Source organism: Carassius gibelio, chromosome B1, assembly GCF_023724105.1.
Source record: "Carassius gibelio isolate Cgi1373 ecotype wild population from Czech Republic chromosome B1, carGib1.2-hapl.c, whole genome shotgun sequence".
Lineage (NCBI taxonomy): Eukaryota > Metazoa > Chordata > Actinopteri > Cypriniformes > Cyprinidae > Carassius > Carassius gibelio.
In genome coordinates this window covers 28,139,940-28,167,664 of record NC_068396.1, presented here as the reverse complement: position 1 = coordinate 28,167,664, position 27,725 = coordinate 28,139,940, and the positions used below count along the sequence as shown (strand labels likewise).

Genomic DNA, 27,725 nt, shown 5'->3' with positions numbered 1-27,725 from the left:
ATGTATTATTTCACACATTCCTCATCAATCACTGTGGAACAGTCATGAGTAATATCTCAAATCGAGCAGTTTGTTGAGGAAAGGTTCACTATGACTTTGCTTAATGATCATGAATTAACTGGTGATAAAAAAAATTAATAAAAAAAACTCAAAACAGATTTCCATTAAATTGTTCCTATTATGCCATTTTCAAGGTTGCTAATATTGTCTACTAAAACAGATTTACATGCATGCAAGGTCAAAAAACATGTTAGTTTTCTCACAAAATAGATTTCATTTTACCTAATTTCTAAATGATTCATAAAGGACTCGTGCGAAGAGGTTCAAAGAATCAGTCTCTCTAAACTCCTCCTTTCCATGAGCCCTCACTGCTGTGATTGGTCAGATGGCGTGGTCCTTTGTGATTGGTCCAGAGCCGCAGTGAGATCTCTCTACGGTTCTGGATTGGTCCACCACGTACAGCGCGTGTCAGAAACAGAATGTCAGCCCTGGAGACTTGTCAATATATAGAGAAAATGTTATGAACTGCAGCTTATTACCTCAAGCCAGAGTCTGACGGTGAAACGGTTGAAGTGGTTGATCGACAAGAGATTCACAAGCATGACTGGAGCAGGACATTTCACAGTGGTAAGGGTCAAGTGTTTGTGGTAATTATGAGATGTGATCAAACAGTCTCATAGCGTAGGATACAGCATCTTCTCGAAATGATGTTAACCACACAGAAATTTTACTGTGTTTGTGGGCAGGCAAGTTGGCGACCTAAAGCGTGGGTGGACATTATGCAAATGTGTTTCTTTGTGACGTAGAGCCGTAACAGAATAAGATTCAAATTCCTGATGACTCGTTTCGGCGATTGTGAGCCAACTCTTTTTTTGACAAATAATAACTTTATCTTTCCTGCACTGTCATCTTCACAACTTTGCAGATAGTTTATGTTCACATACAGCTATACAATACACTGCAAGAATAGTCGAAAAGGCATAATAGGGGCACTTTAAAGAAGGGACTTTATATATATATATATATATATATATATATATATATATATATATATATATATATATATATATACACACACACATATAGTATGTAATAATTAATATAATTTAAAATTAAATATATATGTTAATTTATACAAATTCTTAGGTGTACATATAAATCATTATATATGTAGAATAAAAATATTAACTGTATATATAATTCATTACATAAGACCCAGATTTACTGCAGTTATTTATATCTAAATAATCGATTTAAAGCTTAATATATAAAATATATTTAAAATTCATATATTAAAATCAACCAGACATATATTTTATATGGAAATTAATTTAATATTAAAATAAATACAAATTTTTTATATATGCACACTTTATAACTTCCAACAAATTAGAGCAATGACAGATCTGCAGATTAAAAGACTGTTTAGGATTAACAGGGTCTTGTGATAATTCCACATGAAATAATAATGATTTAAATACATTTTGATTCATAAATAGTAATTTCCCTGTGTTTGAGTGTTTGACAGTGATGAAGTGAGACTGAAGGAAAGGTGAAAGCTGTCTGTCATCGCCACACTAACAAAAAGGCACAACATTTGAGATTCTGTTTAGCCTCTGATTTTATTCTGTTTATACTAAGCAGCTTTTCTTGAAACAACACCATCTCTCACTCTACCTGCAGTGTGTGTGTGTGTGTGTGTGTGTGAGCGTGCTCTGACAGCATCAACACACCTCTGTTGTAAATCAGCAGCAGCTGCGAGCAGCGATCACGCGAGTCTGTCATCAAATCAGATGGCGTCACCATGTGTCTATACGGCATGGGCCACAATCCCCGCAGTGGGAGCTACGCAGAACCAATGACCCTGTAAAACTGGACAAACGAATCAGTGGTCTGAGTCTATCACTGTCGCTTCATAATCAGAGGTAAAGTGTAAATAATTTAGTAAATATGGGCTGCTTCTGAAACTGCAACAATGCATTTATTGTCAGTATAGGCTTCAATTCCAAAATGTGCTTCCTTTGCTGCCTGTAATATCCCAAATCCTGTGTGTAAAGAATTAAGCTAGTGCTACATTTGTGCATGGCATTTTAGCGCCCACCCACAATCCAGTTTAACCAGTCATTGTCTGTATTTCACTAGGTGTACTGAATTTAAATATTTATCAAAAAAATTGCATTCAGGACTTTTCCATTTTCGATCTGTCAGTGCTGTTCATTTGTCAAATTTCATTCATGATGATTCACAAACAGCATTATTTCAGATCATTAGTTTAGACCAAAAAGTGTGCTTCTGTTTCGAACACGTCAAGATGTATGCACTGAAAAGTCTGTACTATAATAAATAACTCTACTCTGCTCACTGTTTCAGAATATATCCATACTTGAGCCTCTTAGCATCAGATTAAACGTTTCACGTTGTTAATAAAAATTCATATAACAGTGTAAGTTGGGCAGATAGTGTGCTAGAGAAATCATTTTCTTTCTGTTAATCTCTCTCTCTCTCTCTCTCCTGGTCGTGCTCTGGCTGGGTTGCTATGGGAACAACAGCAGACAGGTTCTCACATCCCCTCCTTCAGATTCTTCCTGGCTCACTCACCATTTATATTCATGCACAGCAGCTCCATAAACACACACACACACACACACACAAACACAAACACGTACACAAACGTGCAACAACATGCTTAAAACAAACACGGCGTCACTGAGCATGCACACACACACACACACACACAGACACACACACACACATACTTATAAACGCACTCATAAATACACAATCAGACCCCTGTGCTAAAACACTATCGATTCTCTACTGGGGAAGTGTTTGTGTTTGGATGAAGCATTAAACCACACTGGCACTACAATTCTGACACACAAAGCCGATAAACACCATCAGCTCAATACAAATGTGCATTTGGTTTGGGTTTTCAGGTTTAATCAGAACTAATGAATGCAGGGACGAACTAAAAACACAGATTTTATTGTTCAGGCATGTGATTATTACAATAAAACACAGCTGACTAGAAATATGGAGCACCGGTGATGGAGGTTTAGTTGCGATCAAAATTAATACCATTAACACATTAGCCAATGCGCACGCGACAGCAGAGGGATGGATACATTTCTCCTCCTTTTCTTCAAAATGGGGTTATTAGAATCGAGGAGAGTAATAATGCATGTGTGTGAGAGCGATAACAGTTTTTCTTGCTCTTCTTGAGCTCATTTAGCAGGATAAGCATCGATAGAGAGAGGGGATCTTTTTTTCTCTGAATGGATGGAGGGGGATTGATATGCAGAATAACATTGCCATTTCCCTCACTGCGTCTATACTAATAAGCACAATAATGTGTGCAATAGCTAAAATGCTCATGCTATGATCACATTAGCTGCATGCCTTAAGTATAAAGTGCAACAGCAAAATTACAAACATGATTTGTAAAGTTAAATTAATGATGAATGATAAATGTATTGTTAAATAATTATTATATTAAATCTTCACAATTTGTATTATTATTATTATTATTATTGTTTAAAATATTATTTAATAGTGATCTAAACCAAAATCGTGGCAGGCTAATTTGGTGGACAGTTCATCCGGTTCACTAAAAAGAAATGTTTCAAAAGTGTGATTCATTCATGGACTGCACATCATTCTGAAATAAAAAAGTGCACTTCCATAATGTAAAGTGTTCTGTTTACATGCACTAATTTTGTACTTAATACACTAAAAATGATTATTTAGTACTTTTAAAGATAATGTACCTAGCTGTGCTTTTTTAAGACACCATGAATGTGAAATACACTTGAGTGTACTAGTGTATGAAAGATGGATTTAAGTATACTACAACTAATAAAACATTTTTAATGCAGAGATGGTATGTTAAAAGCACATTTTAGTTCATATTCATGGTGTCTCAAAATAGCACACTTGAGTAAACTTTTTATATTTTTTGTATATTAAGTACAAAATTAGTGCATAAAAATAGAGCACTTTACATTATGGGACTGCACATTTTCAGAGGTTATTGATTACAGGTAATTATTTGGTAAATAATATTCAGTTTCTTGCACAGATCAATCGATTCACTTCACAAGACCAATATTTTGTCAGGAGCCATATTAAATTTGTCTTGCCTATATATGCTTTTGTTACTCTCAACTGTCAATGGCCACTATCATTCATTTTAAACACCAAAAACCATAGTTTCACTGCTCTTCTGAAGAACAAAATCACCTAGATCTTGGATAGTCTGAAGGCGAGCAAGTTAACAGCAACTTTTAGATTTGGGGGGAACTCCCCCTTTAATCACTTACATTACCATTTAAAAGTTTTTGAGAAAGTTTTGAAAAAAACAAAAATCTGTTATGCTCACTGTGGCTCACAACATACAGTAGAATCAGTAATATTGTTACTACTATTTAAGAAATCCTTCAAAAACATTTCTTATAATGACCGATCTTGAAAACAGTTGCTGCTTAATATTTTTTTTTTGTTGAAACAATTATACATTTTTAGGTTTTTTTTGAATAACGGAAGTTTTACTGTCACTTATGATCAGTTTAATGCATTTTTGCATCCGTAAAAATATGCATTTCTTTGAAAATGAAAAAAAAAACATCATATGGACCTATTGCTGTCTTATAATCATTCTAATATTATGTCTAATATTCTTTAAGTAGTCACTGTACCTCAATAATGCATTCAAAATGCTTTATAAGATGAGTAGTTCATTGCCTCATGAAAGAATTAAATAGAAAGTCTTTGCATCTCGCTCATTTTTCAGCGTCTTGCACCATGTGCATTGCATTTGTGAGACACAAAGTTTGAAAGATGTGACTCCTGCGTTAACTGTTACATTCTATTGCGAGGTGTTTTTGAAACGCAAGAAATATCATGCACGAACAGCCTTGAAACTCATGAGCTACACTGGCTGCATACTCATTACAAGTCATTAGAATCATATTTAATTAAATAATGAATCAATCTATATCATTAATACTATGTAGATAAATTATATCTGCTCAGCTTAACATGCATGTATGTAAGCCTTGTGTAAATATGTGCCAGCCCGAGGAGGTGGGCTTCCACTCATCTGCTCAAACATCTTTGGCAGTTTTTCCCTCTTCCAGCTCACTAGGGGTTTATAGGCTACTATTCATTACAAAGCTGCTTTAAAACAACATATATTGTGAAAAGCTCTATGCGAGTTGAATAGTCGCTGTGCATTAGCATAAAGCTGACCTCTGCCCGCTTCTCCAACGGTCGCTGTTGCTTGTGTCACCTCAAATCGCCAGCCTTCACTGCAACTGAACGACTTCCAGACGCTTTGTCGCCGCAAATCGGCATCTAGTATAGTTGTGTTGTTCGCTTTCAGAGTAGACAGGGTCTCTCTCTCTCAACATCATTCCTACTTTCTTAAATCTATCTCTTTCTAACACACACACAAACACACTTCCATATGAATGTTGATACTGTTCCAAGAATACTAACCAGGCACTGAATGTCTGTAATAGACAGCACATCACTGCCTCTGAGATTAAGACGGACAGAGAAAGTGAGAGGTGGATCGAGGTAAATGAAGCTGATTCTGTGCTGAAGCTTGAGCTGTGTTTTATTCCATCTGTCTGTGTGTGTGTGTGTGTGTTTCAGTCCGTTACATCAGCCAGGTTTCCTACCTGCAAAACAGCCCCAGCATATGCCATATTGTGCACACACCATTAGAGAGTAACCGTTAACGAGATTCGTAGCTAATAAGAGTCAGCCACTGGATTTGATGAATAGTATGTTAATTTCTTCCTCTCGCAATCTCCCGTGCTGATTTTTTTATGCATTTCGTGCATGCACAGCCACAGGAATTGATATGTTTGTAAAGGTCTCGCTGTCCTGCTGCAGTTTCTAGAGTCAGATTCTGTTCTTTATTGCAGCTTACAAGCCATAGTCCTGCATGCTGAAAAATACAAGTAATATTTGTTCATCTCCTTTTTTTTTTTAAAGAAATTTGTACTTTTTCTTTTGACCAAAAGGAACGTTAATGATTTCTATTTATGATAAATGCTGTTATTTTAAACTTTCTATTCATTAATGATCTTGAAAAAAAAAAATGTTTTACGATATGTAGCGCAGCTGTTCAACAATGATAATAATAAGAAATGTTTCCTGAGCAGCAAATCAGCATATTATCATGATTTCTGGAGGATCATGTGACACTGAAGACTGGAGTAATGATGCAAACAAATTGGCTTTAATAAACAGGAATAAATTAATTTGTAGGAAATATTGCAATACAAAACAACTATTTTTATTTTTAATAATATTACATAAAATTACAGATTTTTGCTGCATTTATATCAAATAAATTAATCCTTGGTGACCATCTAAAACTGCAATAACTGCAAACTTTTAAATGGTAGTGTTAATGTTTTGTAGGAAAATGTAATTTAGCCTATAAATGAATAAATGTATTTGTTGTGCCAGCAAGATATAATGCTGCTGTAGATTCTTTTGGAAAATGTCCTTATGCAAACAGTCAAGGACAAAGTCAATGCACTAATGTGTACTAAATACAGACACGCAAAAGAGCTCAAGTCTTTCTCATCATCTTTCATTCTGTCACAAACACGTTTCGTTTCAGTGTTTGCATGCCATTTCTTTGATTAAACCAACCAACAAACAAACAAACAAAAGTCAGTTGCTCCCCCTCTCTTCCCCTTTTCTTGTCTTCTTTTCTCTTCTCCTTCTTTTTGTGTCTGCAGCATGGAGCCCATCTGGGATGGGCAGCTATCGTTGTCATGGTGACGCTTTCCACCGGGGCATCCGATTGGCCGGTGGACACGAAGCAGTCTCTGTCTGGTTTGAGTCCTCAGGGAAAGCGGTGGGGACGGGCGCCTCATGCAATGCAAATATGACACCTTTGAACTGACTGGGTGTTATAATTTTGAGTCATTTGGAAAATGAAAATGTGGAGTTTTTATGCGTGAACACCGCAGATGCGCTTGTAGGCAGCAACGCGCACAGACAGACCCAAAGTCATTTCACTAATGTCAAATAAGGATTCGTATACATATAATTTATGAAAGCTTTTAAAAAATGCTCAATTTTACAGACAAGTGGATCGTGCCTGAATGAATCACTGTGTTCGTTTTAAACATCATTTCCCTCTTAAACTCTTTAACATTGTATTATCATAAAACTTACAAGGCACAAGGTGTCAGGTTTAACTTACATGTTCAGATGCCTGTAATGTCTTAAAAGGGAAAATTCATCTAAAAAATGAACATATTTGAACATACGTATGACTTTCTATCTTCTGTAGAGCACAAAAGGAGAATTTTATCAGAATATTCAAGCTGCTCATCTAAACAATGAATGCAGCATTTTGCATTTGCAATGACTTTAATGATGGTTGGTGTCATAATGCCATTGGTTCTTGCATATCAAGTTACTGATCGCGATGCAGCAAGTTTGAACATGCAGAAGCGTATATAACTCGTGTGATATCAGAGAAAGATTTTCATTGAATAACGTAAGTTTACCAACGCTATCTCACGGCCAATTCGTACGTATTTTCCAAGGTGGCTTATTCGTACGAATTTGTACGACCTCACTCGTGCGATTTTATACGATTTTTCTAAACCCCAGTGACGGTTAGGTTTAGGGGCGGGGTTAGGTGTAGGTAATTCGTAAAACAAATTCGTACGAATTGTGCAACTCGTAAAATACGTATGATTTGTCAACAATTGTATGAATTTGTATGAGTGTGGTCGTACGAATTCTTATGAATAAGCCACCTTGTGAAAAATTTACGAATTGCCATGAGATCGGGTTGAAATTTATTGCAATACACTGCTTCAGTAGAAGAAATGCATACAGGCTTTAAACAACATGATGGTGAGTAAATGATGACAGAGTTACCATTTGTGTTGTGAACTCTCTGATCTCTTTTAATATTTTGCACACACCTCAGTTACTAGTGACCTCTCAGCATTGACTCCATCAGATTGACTGGCCTTTAATCTAGGGGGGATTATGGGCTGTGGTCTACTGCCCAGATTAGCATGATCAGCACACGCTTGCTGTTTTTCATTATCTGGACGGCACAAATCAATACCTCACAGGAAAAGCCATCTCTATTAATGATGTTTGCATGATTAACTGCTGAGTGTGATTTTACCGATTACCATATGCGAGGAAGAAAATGCCTAACCCGTCGGTACGGGTCAGTGTTTGGATTTCTGTATGCACGAAGAGGTTGAGAGAAGTTCAGTTTTATGTGCAAGGTTCTTGTGATGGTTATTATTAGAAAATATTTAAAGGGATAGTTCACCCAGTGAAGAAAATTCTGTCATCATTTACCCATCCTCACGTCAGAAGACTTTTGCATATCCCGGAAACACAACTGAAGATATTTTGAAAGAAACCTTGAAGATTTCTGTCCCTCCTTTTGAAAGTACAATCAAACAAAACTTCATTTAAAAAGAAATCAATATAAATCGAGCAGTTTCATCCAAGTCTTCTGAGGAGGCAAAACTGCTTTCTATTAAAAACTGATTACATTCCTTCCCTATTTTTCATTCAATTATTGATAAACGCTCATCAAATATGGCAAACGGAAGCTCAATCATGTTTGCCTGACGATGACAGAATTTAAATTTTTGGGTGAACTGTTCCTTTAAGGCTCCTTTAAGGTGATGAATAGAAAAAAATCTAATAAACCTACCATAAACCTCAATATGGCGACTAGTAACAAAAGGTGCACTTTAAAATTGAAAGAGAACATTATTTTTCATGGAAAATCTGACAGCATTATTGTGATAAATGTATCAGTGCCATTACTGACCAATTTTACTGCTGATTTAGAATATATATTAATTCTGTGTAGAGAATAGGTGTCTGATGGCGTTACCAATATGGCCGCCGAGTAAATTAACTAGCCTTAAAAAGGACTTTGTCAGAAATCAGTGGACACAAAGAGCTGTAAGCCTTTCACTGAACTTTGTGCGACTTCAATTCAAATATTGAATAATATTGAATGGAATATTGAAGAACAACTCAAGTGTGTTTCCGAGCAGAGACTTGTCTCTGTGGGAGAGCTAAACTTTGACTATTCTCTGTGTTAGCATAGAGGGAAACAGCACAATGACAGCCTGCAGAGTTTAAACGACTTCTGAGGGGAAATTATTTACTTTTCCGTTTTCTTGTGAGAGTGAGGGAGCAAAAGAAATCAAGAGAGGGGAATGCTGGAGAGAGAGGGAACGAACAAGCGGCGGTCTTTGATGACGGCTGCTGATTCTCCAATACAGACGGAGACAACTGAGGGCTTTTTAGCTACTGTGGAAGCGGTATTGATTGCACTGCCATACTGCACTGAGCTGCTCTCAAAAAATGCTTTGTCTTCCTTTATTTATCCAAGCCAAGGTGTGTGTGTTTGGGGGCCTTCAGAATCGTGTGTATGTGTGTGTGGTGTGCGGGTGGAAGGAACACAGAAAAGTGTGTGTCTGTGTGTGTGTGTGTGTGTGTGTGTGTGTGTGTTGGATCTGATGACAGAGCGTGTGCATGTGTGCGTGTACATTCACATGCATCTGTACAAACATGCATGCTAGGACAGAGAGACTAATGAAAGGAAAGTGTGTGTGTGCGTGCGTGCGTGCGTGCGTGTGTGTGTGTGTGTGTGTGTGTGTGTGTGTGTGTGTGTGTGTGTACATGTAAAGAAAGCAGAGAAGAGTGAACTACACTAGGCATGAGGTCTTTATTTACACCCTGAGTCTCATTATCAACTAAATGTAGTTAAGGACAGGTCTACACAAACCTGCACCCGCAGAACTCTGCGAAAGCACTGCAGATTTCCACAGACTTTGTGTCATCCGTAAGGCTTTGCGTATCCTCCACCCCCTTATGTGTTCATTCACCAAACATTTGGCTAATCTGATCATTTTTTCAGCTGAAATTAGAGCTCCATTCAACAATGATTCTGAAGATTTTTATACACTGTACAAAAAAAAAAGAAATATATATATGTATGTATGTATGTATGTATGTATACCATGTATAAAAGTAGAAAACAATAGAACAATGATGGCAAAATATTTTACATTTTTGATATAAAATGATATGAATTACATTCACCTCATCTCCTCCAAAATAAAATCAACACAAAGCACACACTTCCACATTCTGAATCTCTATTTCTCTTTATCAATCTGTCTCTCTCTCACACACAATTACACAATTTCTTCTCAGCATTTTCACAAATGCTGATTGAAGGAAAAGGACGCCACACACACACACACACACACCACTAATCTCCATCAGATAAAACAGAGCCTTAAGGTGCTGGTGCTAGCTGAGCCCTGTGCTGAAATGCCATTCAATGACCTTTTATCTCTCTCTCTCTCTGTCGCTGAAACCCTGAAGCTGTTTGTCTTTAGAGGACGTGAAGACTATTCCTGTGCAATTATGATTATTTATGTCCCTCTAAATTAAACATAGACACATCCCAGTGGCGTGTGGTTGACTTCTGAAACGTATTTCACCATTACACCCCTCATGTTCACGCCATGTGTTAAGGCCTCAAAAAGAGTGCTTACATGCACATTAAAAGTTTGATTTCACTCGGACTAAAGCAATAATCCATGTTTTTAAAATGATATATAAATTCCATCTGGAATCATACCTGTCCAGTTTTTCTAGAGTCAGATTAACAGAGCTAGATATTGCACTTGTAGCTCTGCTTCATCCAGTATTTATGTTAATCAGACTACAGCTGGCCTCAGAGTTGTGTGCTTGCTCTGAAGACAGAGGTGATGTGCGACACAAATTTAATACTTAAAATATTCTCCTATGCATGTGAAATGTATAATTGAACACACAGTTTAAGACATTAGCTATGTTTCCATAGCTAACCACCTATTTTTATGCACATTTTTGGATAGCGCATAAAAAAACAACGCTGGATGGAAACGCATAGATGCACATAAATAAAATAAAAAATGTGCATAAAACATTTCTGCACTTAACTAAGTTGGATACATTTCTTACTGGTAAGAAAACCATGCATGAATTATGATGGAAACACATTTACCGAAAAAATTCTTTAATGCGCATTAAAAAAGGCATGTGGCTTTGCAACGGCACAGTATGATGTGGTGGTTTTGTCATTCTAAAATGCTTGAGCAAAGCTCTTCGTTGTAATTAACTCCCAGAACTGTGTTTCCAAACATCAGGCTCTGAAAATAAGATAACATGACCACATTTTTTTCTGCACGCTCTAATGCTCTTAATTTATTGCATAGAAACTTGTTTATATACAGTGTTGCCCTCTACTGCAGCAAATAAAATTGTTCTTCATGATATTAAGCAAAAGTTAATCAGGAAGTGACGATTTTGTCCTCTTCAACTCACTGGATGGAAATGGCGCTTTATTCGCAAATGTTTTTTATGCAATATTCCAATCTTGTACAAGTTTAATACGTAACTTTGGATGAAAACATAGCTATTGTTCCAAGCATATGTGATTTACTTTCATTTGTTGAACACAAAAAGAAGATTTTTTGTCCCTTAAATAAAAATAAATAAATAAAAACACTCTAGGCCCAACTGAATTTGATTATAATGACATTTTCAAAATATATTATATTGTGCTCTGCAGGAGAGAGAAGCTCATACAGGTTTGAAATGACATAAGGGTGACTCAATTTGACAGAATTTTTGCTTTTGAGTGAACTATTCCACAGCAAAGCTCAAGGGAGGCAAAAGTCACACCTCCCTCTGAAAATGTATCTGCGAGTGCCTCAGTTTGGCGCTACTTTAGAAAAATGATTTTTTTATCTCATATTTCGCAATATTTTCTTTGTTCTACTGTTGTACTGACTGCTACACAGTTAAAACGCCCATGCCACACCTTAACATTTGCTGTCCAATAAGTGGTAGATAAGCTGCGTCCATATCAGAATGATACTGTGTATGTGTTGTCTGTGCTTCCTCAGAGGAGCAGTCACCAGTACAGCTGCACAGATGCTGGTGTGACGTGCTAGACTGAGCATAAGCGCTGCTGCCATGCATCACAGCACACACACGCTTATGACTGTGACAGCGTTTCATAGTGAATCTGCCAGAGAGTATTCACACTAAACACAGCTGCTAAATATAAATCTGCAAGGTATGTTTGTAAATCACGGACAAAATAGAGACGTTTCCAAACGGTGGTTAACGTATACTGCTCACACGCGTGCCATCTGATGCTTGCGCAGGAAATGCAGTGTCCAGCTTGGCATAACCAAGAAACACCCACCCACATACACACTCTAGTTTTTTCTCAGTGAAGGCCAGCTGGTGTTGCAGGTATAGTTGAGTTGAAAAACAAGACCCCGGTGAATGGCAGTTCTAAAGACCTGGTCTTCTCACTGCTGGAGTAGAATAACCGAGCTAGTCGTTTTTCACACAAATACACACACACACCAGAGATAATACCACTGTTGCCATGGGAGACAAGTCCTAAAGGTATTTGTCTGCAAACGCTGCATTGAGAAGTGTTTCAGAAGCCCATTCTCCCTGACTGTCCGCCTGAATATTCATCAAGACGATGGCTGGACGTGGATCGGTTTTTGCTCTGGAATCACATTTGGAACGAGCTCGCTAGAAGACAGACGATCAGCACGAATCAGACCTAACAACTGTGTGCGTGCGTTATGATGTCATTCTGATGAAATACTGTCACGGAGAGCTGACGGACAAACAGTTCACAGAAAAAGACCTTTACTCACCTTTCTGATGTTTTAACACTTGATGAAATCGCATCAGTGATGAAAATTCTAATTCTAATAGTTCTAATTCTATTTGGTAAGTAATCATTTTGAGCTATTTGCAAATATCAATCAATGTCTATGGTGATCACTGCCCTACATGGAACCATCAATGCTTTATTTTTTAGATTGTAGGAGAAAAGCACCAGAAATGTAGCCTCGAGTCTTCTCACCATATTTTATCTGTATTTGTAGAAAGTTCCATTTCAAACAACATTTTCGGTAGGAGAATATTTAAATCACGCTGTGTGATTTGCGGTAGTCAATTTACTGGTATTCGCGCCATTATTTAACAGCCCCCAAAAAAAGCATGTCTTAACCCATTTTGCTAATTTGTTGCAAATAAGTAGCTAATTTGCATTGCTCTTGGTAGGCTGGTCATTATGGAAATGAGCTGGATGCATGTGCTCTTTAATTTGCGCACCTGCAGAACTTTCCACTCCCATCTACGCTTTCATTGTATTGAGGTCTCACGCTAATTGGACTTTAGTAAATCTAGCACTTGAAATATAATGCAGAAGTCACATGAACTGCTTTTACGTTGACTTGTCACCAAAGCATTCCAGTACAGAAAAGATCTAGATCTTCTTTTGTGTTCAAAATATGAGGGTGAGTAAATGATAACAGAAATGTCATTTTTGGCTGAACTATTCCTGTAAAGATGGGCATATACAGGCTCCGGTCCAAAATCTAGTGAGCTGCATTGCATGTCTACTGCCAACAAAGGCATCAAAATATAAATCACACTATATCATGCATATAGAATTCCTTACATAAAATGCACGGGAATCAACTTGAGTTTACAAATTGAGTTTATTGTGGCAAATTCCAGTAATTTCTACAGGAACCTGTGAGATTGTCAGCTTCACACGAGGGTGAAAAGGATCCCCATGCAGATTTTGCTCGTTTTCAAGTTGGTCATGTTAATCGGCGACGTTGACTGTTTGGTTTGAAGGTGACTTCTGTTCTGTGTGAGCAAGGCTTCATGCATCGCTACATTATTGACAATTTTGTGCACAGGGTTTCTCTTATGTGACCATACATTAATATTGAATAAGCATAAAAATACTGGGGAATGTTTTTTTTTTTTTTTGACTGATATTTTTCTCTATCTTGGATGTCATTTTTTCCAAAGCTTGTTGCAGTTTATTATTTTATTTTTTGGAAACATACCTATCCCTTAATATGTAGGCATCTCACTGAACCAACTGTTGTGTTTCTGTAGCTAAAACAGTAGAGCATGGTCTTATAAAAACACCAAGGTCAAGGGTTTGAGTCCAAGAATCCATGAACTGCTACAGTGTATACCTTGAATACATATATCTAAATCCATATAAAGTAAATGAATGCACTGTATTTGTGAGGTGCAGATTTCTAATATTCTTTCTATATACTACTGAGCAGCTCCCTGATCAGAAGTGTGTTTACAGGAACAAAGTATTTAAAATCAAGGGGGTTGGGTTGCAATCACGACCGAGACTTGAACACACACATGCACACACACACACGGTGTATCTCATTCACAGGAGGAGTGTCATTAGCATCTTTCCCGAAGCTTCCATCGCCCAATAAACGCTAGCAGTCAAGCAAAACTGCTCTAAATTCATCACTCTCTCGCCTTCTCTCTATATCATCCCCATATTTCTCTCTCTCTCCCCTCCCCGTCCCTTCTTTCTTCTTTCTCTCTGTCTGTAGATGTGAGCAGTGTGCCCCCTGATGAGTCACCTCTGTCATCAGAGCACCGCAAAGGGAGAGACACACACACACATACACACACACAGAGAGATAGAGAGAGAGAGAGACAGCATCTCTTCTGCAAGGTCTCACCCCATCCTCGACCCCCACCACACACGAAACCAAAATCGACAGACCTAAAGATGAAAATTTACATTTTTATCTTTTTTACTCTTTTTCGTTTACTCCACCTATCTGCCCCTCCCCCGTCTTTCGCTCTCTCAGAATCAAATTTCTAAGATCCAAAGCGTATCGAATGTGCGGCATTTCTTTGTGCACTGAGGAGAGGAGAGGAACAGTGATGCGCTCTCAAATACCAGAGGAAGTGGAAGACTCCCCTAGCAGAGCAGCGAAATTATGGAAATAGCTAAATAAATAATACTACGGCTGGCAGTTCCCTGCTGCTGTGACTAATCAGAGGGTTTGAGTGTGTGTGTGTGCTGATTTGGGACCTTCTGCGAGACACACACATGGTGCTGTGGCAACATTGCCGAAAAGGCCTTTCTTCTCTTAATTTGAGTTCACATTAATAGTGGTGTGAATTCAGTTCTTTTGGTTTAACTCAGTGTGCTGGCAAGACACAATAAAGTTTTAAACATTTGATTTATTTGATTGATAACTGAGATTTTGTCCAAAACAACCACAATTTTGTCAACAATTTGGTTTCTATGTGGTTGAGATTAGCCCCGCCCTCTGTGGAGTCTCATTGATCCAAAAAAAAAATGCATGTCAAACATTCAATATGTGATTGTGTTCGTTTTGTACTTTAAATACTTTAACTAAAGTACTTTAAATAAAGTAGAGACAAACAAAATGAAATACTAGATGAAAAAGTGTTGCCTTGGCACTTACCTGAAATAAGTATATATAATAAAATTTCTAAAACAAAAAATGTACAGAAAATGAAGCAGAATTTAACATTTTTAAAAAATTAAGTAATTAAAATGTACAAAAAAACTTGAAAATATATATAAAAAAAAAGACAAAATGTTAATAAACACTATAATAGCATATGGGTAATAATTAAATTACACTGGTTATATTGTCTGATTCCGTTACCAATTGTTTTGGTCGGAATCAATGAGAAAATGTATCATGGAAATTCCTTAAATCACTTGCTTGCAAAACCATTCACACTGAATCCAGTACATGGTCTGAATTTAATGTGAACTGAATGACTTGCAAAAGAACAAGTAAATTCAACCATACAAAATATAGTTCTCTCGCAAGCAGCCTAACAAAAGTTCAGCAACTACTTTTCTGAAACAGCATGAACCCTGAAACAGAGGTACACAGAAGAAGTAGGAGGAGGAAGATGACGACGAGGGGAAATGGAGACCACCGATCCAGCTCTTCCAATTGCTCTCGTCAGCCGGAAGGATTCTTTCCTAGAGGCGTGTTGAAATTGGATTTCTGTCACCGCCGGAGAAGCATGGAGGCTGAGCACGGCAAGTAAAAATGGCGCTTTAAGCAAAAAAAACAAAAAAAACGCACAGGATGAACCGAAACGACATAAATGAACCCAATGTTCACCAAACACTGTGTTTATTCCTCTTTACAGCGTGGCAGTTAGTTGCCAAGTTATGTGTTAATTTGATTCTTTTTAGTAAACTATGTGCAGGTATCTGTTGACTATCATTATGACCTCTCAAAACACATCTATCAGTTTTTTGGCTTCACTGAACAACATCACACCAGCAATCGCACTTAAAGCTTTCAGGTTTTAGCCACTTTGACATAAAACAATTTTAAAAAGTGCAACTGACAGTTTTTCATTCATAACGTCTGTTCTGGGAAGCTCAGTAAATCCCTGAATCACACTAAACTCGAATACACGAAGCTGCGAACTAGCTGAGATCCTTTGTAAATGTATAATGACTCACCGATACAGTGTAATATTGGCTCTTTTAGGTCTACAGAGAAGAATATTAAACTCTTAATAGGCCTTCTTAGGTAGTTTCAGACTGATGCAACACTGAGACACTAAAATCCACAGAAACCTAGCAAGCCTTTCCGGTCTCAGACACGATAGTTAGACAAAGCCAAACTTCTGGATATTGGCAAAAGTCTGCATCACTTTGCAGTATATTCTGACCAAGAACCACCCACTTAGACAGGAAGAGAATTTCTGTACATGAAAAATAGTCATCATAATTTCACACAGTCAAATATATAACTCTGCTCTAGTTTACTTGATAAAAGTGTCTAAAACAAAACTTTAAACACTGGCTTCCACAAATCCAGCAAACTTTGAATGCTCCTAAAAAGTATCAACACTGTATAAAACCTTTATACTCTTCATACAGCCAGACAGTAATACTGGAACCTTGGGTTAAAATATCTTGCCATATATCTTTTTCCAATGTAATATAAAAGCATTGTAGGAGAGTCAATGAACATCTATAACTGAGATAACAGATCTGATCAAAATTGCTAAATGCTAAACAATATTATGCTATAACTACAGTTTTGAAAGTCATCTGGCTAAATGTGCAAACCTTCATTAATGGCATCAGCTCTTAGAAAAGCCCTTGACGTTAGAACTTGAGTATGTCAACTCAAGACCAAAACCTGCTTGAATCAGTGACGACAATAACAGGATACTTGTTCTACTGCAATATCACAAAACCTTCTGTTTGAGAGGAGCCTTTCATCATTCAAGTCCCTCTTCCACATTTTACGCTAATGTATTACGTACTGATGGGTGTTTGATACTACTGAAGCAATCTGTTGATTGTTATCAAGTATCTGTTGAGAAGATGAGTCTCTCTTAGATGATGAGGATCCTTCTAAAGTAGGAGGAAGAGAATAATAAACGTACAGAAGGAAAAGTGAGAGATTCAAAGGCAAAAAGGCATAAAATTGATTTTCGGTGCTGAATGCAGTTTAGTCAATAAATGCAGCATGAGAGGCGTCTTTCAAAAACATTTAAAAGTCTTTCCAACCCAAAACTTTTGAACAATACTATATAATCATAATAAGACTTGTCAGACTTTATAACTTAATGACTTTTTTTCAAATTAAATTAATAGAGCAGAATTTGGTTTTATCTAAAGAGGTTTGATTGGATTGTGAAAAAAGGCTTTGATAATGATTGATTAATATAATTTTTAAAATTTGATTAAGTAATATTTTAAAGTTTTAAAATAAAGTGATTTTAAAGTTAATAGATGAAATATGTCCAAGAAGACCAGCAACTGATAAAGAAGGTAAAGTGAGTCAGTTTTCATTTTGTATTGTTTATATAGGAAGGAAGGTAAAGAGGGATATGATATAGATTTAGAGAAGAAAAGAGGGAGAAAGAGGAAAAGAGATGCAAGGGAAAGGGAAGGTGGAGGTGTTGGCATATCGCTGATGATTACACAGTGTCCTCGGAAATGTGCAACCAGCGACACCATGGCAACAACAATTTTTACACACGATCCAGGGAGGTGATCTGCATAGAAGATAAGTGATCTCACTTTTTCTCAAATTTTCTCACCCTCACCATCCCTAAACTAGTTTTTTTCTCTTCTCTTCCTTCTAGGAAACCTCAGTCTGCCTTTTCTTTGTGAAATTAGTCTACTGTTAACACACACACTGGGAATCCGTTAGGTTTGTACTGTTCAACATTGAAATACAAGTGAGCATTGGTTGTTTCCAAAACTGGTTCCAAAATGGTTGCAGGTTTAACCGCTGAGACGGGAGCCAAGATGGCTCTCCACCTCCAATCACCTGATGTCACTGGCCCTTGAGGGAGCCCTCTGCCAATCGGTGCAATGCACTCAGTAGTTATACCCCGGACCTTTGGATTTGAATGCTTATGTTTGGATGTTCTGGTCTGGCTGCAGTAACCGGAGCCAAAATGGCTCCAGGTGGAGTGGCCATGACTTGAGCCAAAATGGCAGCCAATACAGCATGTCTGGCTTGTTGCGGAGGGTCTCTGGTCTTAATGGGGAAGACACGGACAGTCAGGACAAGGCTTTTTCTCATGAAACTGGCCCTGAATGACTTCTCTAGTCTCAGAGACAGATGGTGAAGTTATTAAGGAGAAAGAGAAAGGAAGAGAAGGAAAAAGAGAGAGGTATGAACACCAGGGACAAAGTAAGAGTCTTGCCAGCATGTGCCATACACAGGACGATTGGTTGGCATAAGTTAATGAAAACTGGTCCCTTGTCATCCAAACCTCAGGAGAATAAACACAGTAGCATATATAGGGATCCGCAACAATGTCACTAGGGTATGTGACCCCCCTTCTTCCTCTGTCTCTCCTCATCCTCTTCCCACCATTTCATCTGCCTTCCATCACAACAGAAGCCACAAGCTGCATGGTTGACTGGGCTGGTCAGTGAAAGACTGTACAGTCCAAAGCAGGAAAATTGATCTCCATATCAGTTATAGAGCTGCCGGGGACTTTTTCCTTCCTGGCTGGAGAAGCCTGGAGAAATTGCTTGGCTTTAGCCATGGCATATTTTTCACCACTTTGGGCAAAAATCCATGTCGATTACGCAGCCAATCGATGGCCTGCGTCTCTTGCTCAGCGGTGCTGCTAAACGCATCAATGATGAGCCCAGTGTGGGCGGCAGAGCTGGAGAGACAGGGATGGAAAAGAGAGAGGGAGAGAACGAGAGGGAGACAGGCTGGGAGGGAGAAAGACAAGGAGCTAAAGAGGGAGACTGACAGGAAAAGAAAGAGAAAGCGAGAGGGAGTGGGAGATAGACAGGGGGAGAAAACAAGAGTGAGACAAAGAGGGAGGGAAAATGAGAATGAGACAATCAAATAGAGAGCAAATGACAGTAGCAAGAGAGAGAAATAAGGAGGTAAAGAGGGAGGGAAATTGACAGAGAGAAAATAAGTGTGGGATGGGGAAGAAAAGAGAGAGGAGGATACACAGGGAGGAACGGAATAAGACAGACAGGTAGAGAAGGAGATGAAAGATTGAGGAAGACAGTGAGAGAGACGGGAAATGAGAGTGAGATGAAGAGAGACAATAAAAAAGGTGAGAGACAGGGAGGCAAACTGAGAGGAGGCAGATGGGAAAAGATAAAAGTGAGACAGGCACAGAAGGAGAACAAGAGTGAGTTTGAAAATAAAAATTGAGACTGATAGAGAGGAAAGTATTCAAGAATGAGATAGACATTAGGAAGTAACATGAGTGAGACAGACAGGAAAAGAAAACAGAGGGTGAAAAAAGTGAGACAGACAAGGAGGGAAAGTGAGAGTGAGACAGACAGAGAAGAAGAAGAACAAAACTGAGACTGATAGGAAGGAAGGTAAGCAAGAATAAGATAAATGGAAGTAAGACAGACAGGTAGGCGAAATGAGAACGAGACAGTAGGGGTAGGAATAGAGTGGGAGAAAAACAATAAGACTGACAGGGAGTAAATGAAAGCAAGACAGACAGGAGAGGACAAGAGAGGGCAAAAGAGAGTAAGACAGGCAGAAAGGAAAAGCTGGAAAGGAATAACGATGAAAGAGAAGGAAAACAAGAATGAGACAGACAGGGAGGAAACAAGCATGAGACAGAAAGGAAAGTAAATCGAGAGGGTGAAAGAAAGAAAGACAGACATAGAGGGGAAATGAAAGTGAGACTGTTGGAAAAGAAAATTGATACTAACAGTGAGGAAAATAGGCAAGCAAAACTAAAATGGGACAGAGAGAAAACGAAAGGGAGACAAACTCGAAAGGAAAAATAGGATAAAAGAAAGTGAGACAGGCAGAGAAGGGAAGAGACCCCGAAAAAGTAGAAAAAGAGAGAGGGAGAAATTGAGACAGACAAGGGTGGAAAATAAAAGTAGAAAGAGAGCAAGACAGACAAATATAGCAAATACCAGCAGACAGCAACAGAAACTTAGAGAAGAAAATGAGTGACAACATTTTAACTCTTTCCCCGCCATTGACTAGTTTGGCTTTTCATGTTTTCATTGTTATACACTCAGGGGCACTATTACACATCTTCTGAACGAGTAAAAGAACCCCCGAACAAAACCACACATGAACTGGATGGAGAAACGAGCTGTCTCTCTCATGTAAAAAGATGCATATTCAAAATAATGCGATCATCAGCAATAGACAGAATAAATGAAAAATGCATGCTCATGTTACATAAATGTTGATCCAGGAAGTGGTATATGTCTGTGCAAGCGTTGGAGGTGTTAATGGAAGCGATTAACTGGATTTATGTTTTGATAATCTTACTAAATATTATGCAGATGTAGTTTTTGATAAAAATGTGATTTTCTCATTCTTTTTGATCAAAACTATAAATTTTTTATGAACTATATTCAAGTGTTGATAAAAAAAGAATGCTTTAAACTAGAATAAAACATATTTTATTAAAAAGTAAAGGCTCTGATCTTTATTTTGTTGTATTGCATATTCAAATATCCATACAGAAAAATTTACTGGAGGCCATCCAAAAATGCTGGCGGGGAAAGAGTTAAAGAGACAGACAGACAGAGAAAGAGAGACTTGATGCTTTCTCTTCCTTAAATCAGTAGTTTGGTTTTCTCTGTGTGTGTGTGTGTGTGTGTGTGTGTGTGTGTGTGTGTGTGTGTGTGTGTGTGTGTGTGTGTGTGTGTGTGTGTGTGTGTGTGTGTGTGTGTGTGTGTGTGTGTGTGTGTGTGTGTGCGTGTGCGTGCGTGTGCGTGTGCGTGTGCGTGTGTGTGTGTGTGTGTGTGTGAGTTGCCTGATGTAATCGGTCGTTGGAGTATGCGAGCATGTCCTGTGTCACTAGTGGAGCGAAACGAAAGCTGTGATTTACAGGAGGCTGTGGGGGAAGCTGAGAGAGAGAGAGACAGACAGACAGACAGAATACTCGTTAGAAGTATGGGAATGCTGTGACAAGAGCATCCAAACCACAATAAATGACATCTCTATTGCCATCTCTCATACTGAGCTCATGCACAAATACCCAAATGCTCTGAACACCCACAATGTCCATAATAAACACACACACTCCCATAATGCATTTTGGCAACTTCTAGTTGTGGTGAAGTGGCCCAGTGATATATATTTTATTATATAACTGATGATTATCACTAAGTTCGGTCCAAAAAAGTACAAATGCAGCAGCTAGTCGGTGACAGTGCCCAGCTCCGACTGAATTATTCACATCGTTGTGACAGGGTGTTCTGAGCAGATTTGCTCCGATCGGCGAACGGACGGTTGTGACATCAACACTCGACCTGAACCACACATTTGGCATTCTGCTAGCGCCTGACATGCTAATCTGGCTAGCCTCCTCCTAACGTCTGTCACGTTAAGGTAGCCGCCTCCTCTCTCGTTCTCTTCGCTCTCCTCCTCCATGACATGAATATAAATGTGCTTTAAAAAACCCAAGGCATCATCCCTCTGCACCCCACCCCCTCCATCTCTCCCTCCATCCCCGCATCTTTGTGTGATAGGCACCTCTAAATGAATTTGCAATCATCTCAGCGGCTAGGCACACAAGACTAGTCCACACATTTCCACCTATTCAAAAAGATATTAAAGCAGAGGATACACTGGAAGGCGAGCACGCTCAAAAGAGGGATGCTTTACAAAAGAGCGATTCGAAATCTTTCTCCTTTTTTTACAACATGAAAATCCTACTGACCGAGATGCGCCTCGTCTCCAATGAAATAATGAAACAATTATGACCATGCAGACACACATCCCAGAATTAACTAAACTGTCATCTAACTAAATGTGTTTTATGTTTGCTGTGAGTTATTAGCCGTCCCCTTAACACACTCGTAATTTATGCATTGGATATTTGGCAACTGTGAAAAATAAATCCATTTATTTCCTTTGCTTCTCTCTCTGGAGGCACATCCCTCCATACTACTGATCAAATCCCAACCCCTCCCTCCATTTCTTCTTCTCCTCCTTCGGTAGCAGATCTCCAAGTCCTCTTATTCCTTCCATTTCTCAGTCTAAGTCCTGCAATCTTCCTCCCTCATTGGCACATAGAAATACAGATAATCTGAAACTAAGCTGGTTTACTGGTCTAAGCTGGTCTCCCAGCCTAATCAGGCTGGTTTTATAGGGTTTTCAGGTGCTTGCCAAGATGTAGGTGACTTTGTTTCTTCAGTTGAACATTTCTTACATTTTGCAGTCTGTCAGTCATATAATGGAAGTGGATGGGGATCACGGCTTTGAGAGTCAAAAAAACCTGGCAGCTAGTGACAATACATTGATGTGTAAAGACACAAAACGATCAGTCTGTGCAAGAAACTGAACAGTATTTATATAATTTTTTACCTCTGATTCACGCAATGTCCAAACTGTTTGAACTGTCCTGAGCACATTCTCAACAGCCTGCACGTGAGGCATCTTCATCTTCTTCTTGCTTTACAGCGGATCGCAGACTTTTAAGTGCATTCCGGCAACCTATCTCTCAGGTGGACGACTGACACACCTAATTGAGATTGTAGACAGAGTGTCAATGGTTCATTTGAGAGATAGGTGGCGGTAATGCACTTACAAGTCTGCGATCCACTGTAAAGGAAGAAGAAGAAGATAACGCATCATGCACCGGCTGTTGAGAATGTGCTCAGGACGTGCTCAGAACAGTTCGAACAGTTCAGACATTGCGTGAATCAGAGGCAAAAAAAAAAACAAAAAACAATACTGTTCAGTTTCTTGCACAGACTGATCGTTTTGTGTCTTTACACATCAAAGTATCGTCATAAGCCCCAGGGTTTCATTTGGTTTTGTTTGTGTATGTTTTTTTGACTACTATCCACTTCCATTATATGACTGACAGACTGCAACAGTTTGTGTTAAAAATCTTTGTTTTTGTTCTACTGAAGAAAAAAAATGTCACCTACACCTTGGATGCCCTGGGGGTAAGCAGATAAACATCAAATTTACATTTTTGGATGAACTATCCCTTTAAATTTGGTAAGGCTGTAGACCTGGTGGTTGATCAGCTAAACCAGATAAACACCAGCTTGGCCAGGCAGGGAGACTAGCTAGACCTGATTAAACAAGCAGATGTCATACTGAATAGACTTCTTTCCCTCACTGCCTTGTTTCCATCCACTTTATGGTTGGAATATTCCATGTCAGACTTTGAATGTAAGATGGCATTTGGTGGCCTTGGTTTTAGGCATATAATGGTTAAGATTATGGTTTGTTTAATAGGAATAGGGCCAATAAAGACAAAATCTTGTTCACCTCTGTTTCAAATCATGAAGGAGACAACTGACCCTGTTGCTCTTTACCTTTCTCATAACCTCTGTCATGACCTCTTGCTGCCAAGCATAAAACAAACATACAAACAAAAAATTGGCAGATCAGGGAGCTTCTACATCAAAACGGCAGGATACATTTCCATTCCCTTATTGACATGTGTGATGCTTTAAAACATCATTAATGAGCTTTTACAAAACCACTTAAATTTTTATTCCACTTGACTCTCAGTTTGCGTGTAATTGCTATTAAACACAGGGGACATATTATGTTCACATCAAATAAAACACAATTTTCATGTTCCTATGTTCCATCTCAAACATCATAAAAATCTATTAAACTGTATTGCTGTAAATATTTGATCATGAACTATTCAGTATTAAATCATTTATAGATAAACTGTAGCTATTTATAGATACAAGGCCCATTGAAGCCATGGAAAGGATTTAGCATAATTCTAGTGGTCCTCAACTACAGCTATACATAGCATATACTATATAACAAGAGCAGTGGGCTTTTCATGGTAAAAGTCACTGAAAAAACATGATAAAACACTGTAACGTGGCCTCGTTTTTACGTTTACATTTATGCATTTAAAAGGCATTATTATTTCAAGCAATTAAACAAAGAGCCAACAATATTTATAATCTACAATGCCAGATTTAATAGAGAACTAGATTAGGAATCAAGGTAGATAACTGCAGAAATGAATGTTTTATAAAATAGTGGCAACTACAAAACTTTTTTTTTTAATATTTATATATAGTTCTAACTGTTCTGTAATCTAACTGTTTATGGTTACCAAGCAAATTATCAACTTAATACAGAATGCTCAACCACAACTGTGCATTTATCAGACTTTTACATGGCTCATCCAATTAGAATTTAGAATCAAATTTTTAAAGCAAGATTTTTATAATACATGGTCCGCATATTTCTGTAAAAATATTGACATCAATTACTTGCCTAAATGTCACCAAAAATTATACTTAATATCAAACATTGACCAGAATGTCCTCTGAAATTGGAATTACAGCTAGGGAAACCTGAGTTACAGTAGTAAACCATAGACCATTATGAATGAAATGCAAGATCATCATGGGAACATCAGCGCTCATCACTCCATATAAATACAGAAATAGTTTTGTCTTTTCCACCTCAGCAGCTGGTTTATACACATCAAACAGCAATAGAAATTGCTTGTTTGAGTGACACCAGAGACGATTGGATAACCTTTAGCATGAGAGACAGACAGAAAGAAACAGAAAATCACTGCAGCTTTTCGGAACAGCTGGTAGTGTAGAAGCAGTCTGTTACCACCATGGAGGGCACAGACTGAGAACCCCCCAGGCAGAATAGAACCGCCCCCCAAACACACACACACACACACACACACACACGACTCCAAACATTGCACAATTCACCTGACATAATTCACATTCAATCCTGTCATACAGACAGAGAAAAGCTCTTGTTGCTGTGCAGCTATCACACACACAGATGAACCCGCTCCTGAATAACCAGACAATAATGAGAGGAGAGGAAAGGAGAGCAGAAGAGGTTTACACTGGTATGGAGGGCAACTCATCCAGACTATCCAATGACACATTCCAAACCATCCACTCCCCCATCACTCCCTGCCCTTTCCATTCAACCCTATATCTTTTCAAGGACTAAGAATAACGGAGCGCAATAGTAGTGAACGTCTTTACCCATGCTCACCTAGCCAGGAATAACCACAATAATACCAGCACGCCATTTGCAGCCCCAACTTCGGCTCCAACTCTGGGACTACTCATTTTTCACAGACCCATCCCCTCGAACGAAAGAATAAGATAAAGTAAGAAAAGGTAAAAAGAGAGAGTGATCTGGTGCTGAAGAAAAAGATACAGTGTACTCACCCCCTCTCTTTCTCTGTCACTCTATCAGCCCCAGTGTACGAGCGTCTCCTCCTATTTCTCTCGCTTTTCTCCCTTTCTGTGTGCCCTCTCACACACAGCGGCCATACAACAACACATTCAGGATCATTTGGGTTTTCATCATTTGTTTCTTCTCTTATTTCTCTCCAGGCTTTTGTACCCCTCCCTTTTGTACCGTGCTGGCCCAAAAAGTGCACACACATCCACACAAAGGGCTGCTCTTCCCTGCAGTCCCTGGTCCCCTTCAGCATCTAGACACTAGGACAACATCAAAGCAACTTGGGGGGAACACTTCAGGGGCCTATTGTCTCCAGTCTGATCGTTTTTTCTCGCCTCCGTTCCCCCCTTCGCTTTTGACGGCACTTGGTACGGTCCAGGCATTCAAGCCAAGCAGCTTTCACACATGCAGGGGAAGCTTGTCTCAGGCAATTGCTGACAAGCTACAAACAAGGCAGCCATCCCCCTTCACTGTACACATACACACACACACACGAGTGTGTTAACAACTCGTTCTCTCGTTGAGACTCAAGCCCTCACTTACGAGTCGCTGTTGAGCCCGACAACATCATTCAACAATTTGTATCTCTATCTTACCATCTCCAAGTGTGAGCATCAGCTTTGGGGAAGCTACTTTTAAAGTGAATTGGAGAGCTTTAATGTAATTTAACCAGTGACAAGTTTAGTTTTTGGCAAATAAGCTACACAACATCCTACTTAGAGAAAAAAAATGGAGTGATATAAAGAAGGATACTACGTGAGAGCAGTACATATCAGTTAAGTTGACAGCATCAGACAAATTATTAACGCTAGGGCTGTAAGGGTTAGGCTATTAATGCATTCAATTAAGTGTTTTTATTTATTTGTTTTTCATATAATGCTATAAGAAGATTTCTTAAATTTCATACTATAACTGTTCTGTGTCATTTCCAAAAACTGGAGGTGTGGTGCGAAAACATTTTAATTAAACATTTTAATCAGCCTAGTTAATTGATAATAATACACATTGACTAAACACCAAATAAATAAATTTGATTAATTAAAAACAATGGATTAATTTTAAAAAGGTTTACTGGAAACAGTAGTTCTAAACAGCAATTTTTAGTTAATTAACCATGCATTTCCCTAGGGAAAAAAAGAAGAGAAATGCTCAACTGAGTCTTTTGAAAGTGCTCTGACTAAAATGAATCAAACCTCCTGAAAAATGTATTGTAAATTTCACAATTGATTACAAAGAAGTGACATGTAAAATTAAACATTGACATTTTGAACATTTGTACCTTCTTCATACTATAGTAACCTTTATTCATAACTTAGAAAAATCACTTTTTACAGTGAAGTGCTTTGTCATGCAACTTGTTGGAAAAGCTTATTAAAAAAGCTGACTGGAACAACTGTAATTGACACATTTCTGTCCTTCTAGAATTATCAGTAAATGGGAAAATAATGACTGTTTTTAAACAGGTTTCCACAAATACTCCCCCATCTGCCATTGGCCAATAAAAAGATAGCCCCGCCTCAAACTCACACCATTGGCTGAATTGATTATTTTGCTTCTTTTTTTTTACTGGCCCTCTATAATATTCTGAAAATATAAAAAAAAAAAAAGAGAAATGATACATACACATCTACGGACTGTTGGGAGGCTTATGGGATATAAGAGCTTTCTCTTTCTTCCTTTTGCTCTTTCTCTCCATCTCTGTTACTTGTGTAGCTCTCAGGGAGTGAAAGAAAACACATGAGAGGGGGAGAGGGGGACACGAAAAGTGAGAAGGGAAGGGGGGTAGGGTGGGACGGTGTTCGTGCTCTCATCTGGTTTCTAAAGCAGTAGGCAGAGAAAGCGAGAAACGGAGGGTCATGGGGCCGCAAAAGGAGAGAGAGAGATAGAGAGAGAGAGAGAGAGAAAGAGAAAAGGGGAAAAGGGTGATATGAGAGTGGGGGGAGGAGGATTGAGGAACAATGAATCCCAGACCCCAAACTGAGGGCTAAGAGTTCTCAAGTTGTGGGCCGTTAAAATCATGTCTCAATGTGAAGACCTCGTCGTGCTCCGACTCAACACAAACATTCCGAAACATGCTTGTTTTCAGATCAAGATTCACTAGAGGAGTCTTTGTCA

The 27,725-nt window shown here is 38.4% G+C and overlaps 1 protein-coding gene across 1 annotated transcript in view; it reads right to left on the bottom strand.

Annotated features, from left to right (window-relative positions):
* bcl9 (BCL9 transcription coactivator) overlaps window positions 1-25,895 on the bottom strand; it is an 85,328-nt gene extending 59,433 nt beyond the window's left edge. The window contains exon 1 of the mRNA XM_052545559.1: window positions 25,595-25,895. The gene's annotated coding sequence lies outside the window, so the exon portion shown is untranslated. The remainder of the gene's footprint in view (window positions 1-25,594) is intronic.
* Between the last annotated feature and the right edge of the window lie 1,830 nt (window positions 25,896-27,725).